Source organism: Nanorana parkeri, unplaced genomic scaffold (assembly GCF_000935625.1).
Source record: "Nanorana parkeri isolate BGI_ZX_2015 unplaced genomic scaffold, ASM93562v1 scaffold30, whole genome shotgun sequence".
NCBI classification, from domain to species: Eukaryota; Metazoa; Chordata; class Amphibia; order Anura; family Dicroglossidae; genus Nanorana; species Nanorana parkeri.
The window spans coordinates 2,304,741-2,312,518 of NW_017306298.1; the positions used below are offsets into that span (position 1 = coordinate 2,304,741).

The window sequence follows — 7,778 nt, forward strand, 5'->3', positions numbered from 1 at the left end:
GTACTTGTTGGAATGCCCTGCGTGAGCAAAATACTGGTTCACTATAAGGTGGAACAGTTTTTATGGCCACTGTCCACACTAGGAATATTTTCTATTGCATGCCCTAATGACGCCTACCAAAGGAAAGAAGGTTAGAAGTCTCAATGAGGGCACAGACCACAATCAATCTAACTGATTCTAACACTTTCCCCAAATTGTTAAACTTAAAATGAAGTTGCTTGTGTAGTGCTTCAAGGTTCCCTTTAAATATTGCTGCTCGGGCAAGTGTCTACAAGCCTAAACTAAAAGACCATAGCCATACACGTGTGTAAGGAATCAAAATTAGCATTGTGCAGTGACTTTACCTCGACACCCCATTCACACTGAGCAGTTAATCATATGATTTCTGCTGCAAAATCGCTCTATATGGCATGTCCGATGCATTTCAATGGAGCTGTTCACATCTCACAGCTCAAGGTCGCCTGTAGCTTGTCGGTGACCCTTTTTTGTGCAGATGTCGCGCGATTCGGCTCCAATAGACTCTATGGTGTTGTGCAAAATTGCCCATTACCGGCGATATTGCGTGACTTCGTGCTACAGAAGGGTCACTTTTGCACTGGAAAATGGAAGGAAAGAATGATGTCACATCAAGATTGGTTACAGCGAAGTCCTGCCCAAAAAAACCGCTATGTAGCGTGGTAAAAAGTGAATTGTCGCTCTATCGCGCCATGTAGCGCAAAGCCGTTAGCACAAAAACGTGCAATACCCATGTCGCTCAGTGTGAATGGGGCCTTAGGGGGAAGTAATAGCCTTTTAGCGAGTGCATATTTTTAATTGTTTTTAGAAACTCGTAGCGTTTGTTTTTCTATTGGGTGCCCAGGTGTAGTGCGTAACACATGTGCAAGTGAGCTTTTCATTACAGGGATGCACTGAGTAGCAGTCAGGTGAGACTTAAATGAGCAACCACAGAAGGTATGATGGAGGGAAGGGCATCAGACATAAGTCTAAACCCTGTCATGTCTAGCTGAGTCAGATCTTTTGGAAATGTGATTGGACAGACCGTTTCAGTGACAATGACAAACCTGGTGCTGTAGGAAGAATGCTGTCCTACCACAACTTGACCTTTCATCTCCAGAAACAAGCCAGAGGAATGCATTGTGTACAGTAAACTCCATTTGTGATTTTGGTGTGTGCTAAAGGCGGGGACATCCTCATATTTTTGGAGCAGTGGTTTAGTGTAAAATCTGCACAGCCATTTCTTGGATTATTCCTGGTTATTAGGCCCTATTCACACCTGGATTTTGGTGTTTTCAGGCAGATTTTTTTTTTTTTTTAGCATTTTGATGCTAGTTTACAAAGCATTTTGCAGGTGTTCTGCCTCAGGAATTTTCTTTTTTGGCCCATTGCAAAGCAGAAGCATCTCTGACATCATGCCAAAAGACCCGAAAACCACTTGTGATGTGCATTTTAAGGTGTTTCCATTGAAGTCTGTGGGGGCAAAAATGCACAAATCGGCTTGAAAAGAAGCACATGTACTTTTTAAAACTACAGGTGTTTTGCCAAACCTTTATTTGATGGTGCTGAATGAAACTGATCAGGTGTCTACCGCCTTCCTGCTTGTATCCAGGATGCATTGTCCAGGCTGTGGAGCTCCCACCCTTTTAAGGGAGAGCCAGCCAGGGCTACACTTCTAAACAAACCATTTAGAGAATTTGCAATGTACAGCAACAGCTTGAGAAATTTAAAGGCACAGAACGCTTTCTGACTTTGGATAAGACAATAAATGACAGTAAATAACCTGGAACAAAAGATTACACAGAGGAAAAACAAAGCTTTTACAATAATAGGACTATGAATCCACAAGAGTTTATTTTTGGAATGGGTTTAACAGCGATGATCACCAGCAATAATAGGATGAGATGAATGGCAGACATGGTGATCAGGATGTCTGGTGCCATCCGTGGACATCACTACAAGCACCACCGCTATTTTAAATGGTCTTTATTGTTGTATAGTGTGCAGGGGGCATCTTTGTTTACTCATGGAATGGGAGCTACTAGGTCAGAGTACAAGAGTGTAAAAATACTGCAATATTAAAAGGGTTTTTCTGATGCAAAATTAGATACTTTTGCCTCTCAGACTTTTGGGAATTCACAGCGAAGCATGTCAAAAAGGAAACTAATGGATACTTTTGCAGAAGAGAATGAAGGAGATACCAGGTACAAAACAAACAACAACAAAATCAAACGCACAAAAAACTACTTTAAAAGAATGAGGGAAGTGGAAGGGTTGTAAACAAAAAAAAACGATTTATATCTTTACAATGAATGGAGAAAGATTTACAGGGTTATTCACAAAAGGGTGAAGAGTTTGGAGAAGGCCGGAGAAGAGAAGAATCTAGGACAACATCGCTGAACTGGAAAGTGAGCTGAATTGGTGAATTTTTCCAAATCAGTTATTTTGTCCTAGATTGTTTCCTTCTCCTGCCGCCTTCAAACTCTTCACCCTTTTGTGAATAACCCTGTTAGTATCTTTGGAATAATTTGAAAATATTGTAATTTGAATGGCGGACAGGGGTGTAATCAAGGGCGTAATTGCTGGTAATTATGTATATATTTAATATTGATCAATATATGCTCAACCTTCATTGTACTGTCTGATCCAGCTGTTGTAATGGCGTGGCATCTCTATGACAACCAGCCCCCTCACTGCACAGACTTTTCTCCACTTGAGCCCGGATGGAAATAATACGCGGCGCATGTGCTGGAGGACGGGGGTTGGACTGGCAGAGGACTCAGAACCTTGGCTTGTGTGCTAAGCATCCTGTTGCTAGGGTAACAAACGGCCTTCTACCGTGCATGAGGCCGTGACAGAGGTGCGCGCCTTCTCTGTAACAGATGATCTTCGCATTCTACACCATATGGTAATTTTAATACCTGCACGGTAGATGTTTACTATTTTGTTCTAGTTATGCCGGCTATATTATAATATATGGAATTTTCACATAGGTACCTTTCTAGAACTACTATATCTATGTTTTTGATTTCTTGAATGGCGGGAGTATGACATCATACGACTTCAGGAAGGGAGTAGGAGGTTCTTTGTTCTTTCATTGATCATGTATGTCTATTTAAATGGTGTTTACACATATGTGTGTTGTCATTCTGAGCCAGATGAAGGGCCCCGAGACCACTTGCACTAGAGTGCCAATATCTGTCAATAAATGGACTTTTGCTGATTGCACAAGACAATATGGTGTGCCGGTGACATCTCCTAAAACTTGTATGGTATCTCGCAACACCATCCGTGGTCACTACAAGCACCCACCTGCATCTTGTTGGGGAACGTATCCGGTAAGGAGTGCAGCAAGGCATCTTCTCATTATCTAGCCTTTTATACCTGCCTCTGACCCCAGGGGGTAGTCTTCCAAACAGGGACAGAAACATAAATAACAACCTGATTGCAGTTCTAAAGCTGGCCATACACCTTACAACCATCGCGCGACTTTCGTTGTGCGATGGTTGTAAGGTAATTAAAATCTCGTATGATCTGCCTATCTTGGACAGACAGATTGTACTTGCGATCATCGAAAGCCCGCCCCGCTGAGGGGTGGGCTTCCGATGATTCCAATGCTGAGTGGGCAGTGTGTGCTTGCGCATACCGGCCAGTTCGGCATTTGTCTTCCCATCACGCCACTAGCCCGCCGACAATCGTACGATTTTTGGCAGGTTTTCAAGTGTGCTCGGAAGACAAAAGACGTGCGACCGTACATTAGAAACGGTCTCACTCCTTCCATACACCTGCCAATTATCGTACGATAATCGGCAGGTGTATGGGCACCTTTAGGCTCTATAATTAATATAAAACTAGAAGCTATTTAGCTGTGTCTGCTTTTCAAATGGAGGGTTTGATAGAAATGCTATACTACCATAAACGCTTGCCAAGAGATAAGCTTGTCTCATGCGCCATTTATAGGTTCCCTCTACTTCTATTAATTAAAGCAGGTTGCTGTTAATTGATTTGCAATACTTGTTTTATACATTCCAACAGCTCATAATCAGTAAAAGATCAGAAAGATCGAATACATACTACAGGTGACAACTGATGACGGGAGATCCCAGTAGCAATCGGTAGAGATTCTGTAGTAGTTGGACAGGTTGCTCTGCCATCTAGTGTTGTCTCTTGATCAGATAACCAAATGAATGGAGTGAACGATCATGCAATAGATCACTTTAAATATCTCCCAATGTTCTGAGCTCTGAAAGAAGGACACATTATAGCACAAAGTATGGAAGCAAAGAAATGCCCCTGCCACACTTCCGCAATGCAGAAAATATGATTGGTTAAGCCGTCTTTTCTACCACTACTTGTCCAACATACTGGCTTTTCACAATAACAAAAGCAATAATATAGAGCTTAGATGAAAGATTTAGTGTAGTAAAATATCAATAGAGATTGGGATACTTATACTGTATGTATTTTAGGGACCCATTCACATCTGTCTGCTTTGGTACATTGCAATATTTTTGCCAACACAGTGCACCGAATTGCGTTACCGAACAAGCTGTCTTTGCCCTGGAACAAGCATGCAACTAAAGAAGTCACAGAAAGTCAGAAACCATTCTCTACATATTTGTTGCACACTGCTGAAGCCGTGGGCTCAGCATGACAGCCAGGCAGCTATTGTTTTCAGAAGGGGTGTTCCACACTGGCAGTTTCCATGATTTCTATAATAGAGTTTCTTTAAAGCACATGTCAAGGCAAAATAAAGTAAAACATATGCAGTACATCTCTACAACACATTGACATATCTGCCTCCTCTTCATCTGCAGGCTGGGAGCCATACCCAGCCTGCTATTGGATATTGTAAAATGCAATAGCCAATAGCAAGCCGGCTATTGCACCCGCCCACTGCCTGCTGTCAATCAGCATGGGAGGACCTGATAGAGAACTTCCTCCTTCAGGCCCCTCCTCTGCTGATTGACAGCAGGCAGTGGGCAGATGCAATAGCCAGCCTGCTATTGGCTATTGCAATGTCAAATATCCAATAGCTGGCTGGCTATTTCTCAGAGCATTAAAATATTTTTTTTTTTATTAATAAGACAAAAAAATTAAAAAAAAAGTTAAATTAATAAAAATAAAAAATGCAAACAAATAAAAAAAAATGTTTTTATAAAATAAAATGAAAAATAGAAAAAAAAACCTTTTGGTGTTTCATTTTAAATGACATTTTTTTTTATTATATTATAATCTTCTGAACAACAGGAACAGACAGCAAAACAAACGTGACCCTTCCCTATGCTATCCAAAACTGATTTTTTTGGCTGGAGTTACACTTAAAAAATTTACCTGTTCGATTCTCGGCGGGTTTTCTAGCATGCTGGTTTGACAAAAGACGTGCGACCGTACAGTAAAAATGGTTGCACGCCTTCCATACACCTTGCGATTATCGTACGATCGCGGGATTTCCCGCGATTATCGTACGATAATCGCAAGGTGTATGGGCACCTTTACATACAAATTCAACTTAAGTACAAACCTACAGTCCCTTGTATGTAACCCGGGGACTGCCTGTATTCAAAGATATCTCTTAACTGGTATCCTGTGTGGGCTCTAAAGCATCACCTATGGACAATTTGGGGTACCGTACTTTGTCGCCGTTTCACGGACGCACATGGGTGTGTTGGGTATCTATTTATTTAATAAAGAAAAAATATCCCCCAAAGAGATACACTCCCTGGGAAAAGCATAACACACAAACTATCTAAAAAAAATAGCAAAATGTATTAACAAATCATATTTAAAAATAGGATCACATTTCACACGATCTGAAAAGCTACTCTGTGTATCCTACATACAGGTAAAACTCGAATAATTAGAATATCGTGCAAAAGTAATTGCAGTAAGTGCTGCAAAAGGGGCCCAAACCAAGTACTGAGTACATATGCATGCTTGTACTTTTCAGAGGTCCGATATTGTTCTATGTACAATCCTTGTTTTATTGATTGCATGTAATAATCTACTTTTTTGAGGTTGTGGATTTGGGGTTCTTGGGGTTTTCATGAGCTGTAAGCCATAATCATCAAAATTATGACAAATCACGGCTTGAATTATCTTGCTTTGCATGTAATGAGTCTATCTCATATATTTCACCTTTTAAGTTGCATTAGTGAAATAAATGAACTTTGCACGATATTCTAATTATTCGAGTTCCATCTGTAGATGGTCAATGCTGAAGGAAATGGTTCATTCATATGAAAAGCAGCATATAGAACACACACATTGGGTCAAACAAGATGGGGATCGCTGAAAGCAGTGCTCAGGTGGTAGTGATCACTATAATGACACCTGGAAATTAGGGTGAGAAAAAGGAAACAAGATGTATATATGAAATAAATTCAACACCAGGGTATCGAAATATTGATTCATTTCTAAAAACGTATATATATATATAGAGGGAGAGAGAGAGCTGAATTGTTGGAAAAAGATACTTTTGAAGTAGACAAACCACCAATACAAAATTGAAGCATATAGAGCTGAATGTAGCACGATCTTAATCAAAGGCAAATTCAAAATGCTTGTAGTTCGGGAGTCTGATGAATAGAATGAACAAACAAAAGGGTGCACGTCAATCCCAGTCCATCAGTAGAAACGTGCCAGTGTAGTTGTAATTGAATATCTCGTTCATCATTAGACAATCCCATTCGTCCTGAGATGAGACCAATCGGTTAGGTAAGTGCAACAAACAGCATGTCCATGTGAAGCCAGTTAGATCGCATAAAAGCTGTGCATATATCAATCAGCTAGTCTTGATGGTTATACGGTGGTGATGCACTAAATGACACAGGTATCAATAGACGTACTTAACTTGATATGAAGATGGCAGAGCTCTGTCTACTTCAGATCAGACTGCCCAGATGGTTGTGGAAGAGAACCACATAGTATGCATCATTCAGCAGCTGACAAGTTCATATCCCATAGGTGTGTTCCATTTGGGGGATATTTTTTCTTTACTGCATACTCTGGGTTCCACACTCCTTGGGACTCTACATTTCTGGGGTCTGGATCACTTTGGTTTCCCGCTCTTGGGGATCCCCCATTTCTTTCACCTGCGTATCTATTTATTTGTTGTAACCTCATGTTTTATATTTTACAAATGAATAAGTATTATGTTGCGTTTTTGTCTACTAAAATAAACTTCAGTTTATATTTTACTAAATATTTAGAGAAGAATATGGGGTATAAGGGTTTGTGGAGGGGTGTAAAAGACCATCCAAGAGAGATATACTAAAAAATATCAAAATTTATTTTAGTGATTTAAACAATATTAAAAATAAGACAATTCATATGTCGAACACAACCCCTATACATCCCATGCAGGGTTGTGTTCGACATATGAATTGTCTTATTTTTAATATTTAAATCACTAAAATAAATGTTGCTATTTTTTAGTATATCTCTCTTGGATGGTCTTTTACACCCCTCCACAAACCCTTATACCCCATATTCTTCTCTAAATATACTGAATCTGGGGGGAGAGGTGTAAACTAGGTGCCCACAGGGAGGCAACCCATGATCTAGTATATTTTACTAAATGTTTGGGTTTGATATAGAGTTGTGCTAATATCGTTCAACGTAAGAATTTGCAACTGCCACCATTGTATTCTTCAGGGTCTTGGCTTTTCAGAACATATATAATGTTTGGGGGGTTTTAAGTAATTTCCAGGTCTAAAATGTGGATTATAACATGTGTGCAAAAAAGGCAATCAAAGGGTTAAAGGCTGTATATTAACATTCTC

At 40.0% G+C, this 7,778-nt stretch overlaps 1 protein-coding gene across 1 annotated transcript in view; it reads left to right on the top strand.

Moving 5' to 3' along the window:
- The window catches only part of DEPDC7 (DEP domain containing 7), a 20,421-nt gene extending 20,196 nt beyond the window's left edge, over positions 1-225 (top strand). Inside the window, exon 11 of the mRNA XM_018567757.1 lies at positions 215-225. The gene's annotated coding sequence lies outside the window, so the exon portion shown is untranslated. The remainder of the gene's footprint in view (positions 1-214) is intronic.
- Positions 226-7,778: the final 7,553 nt, after the last annotated feature.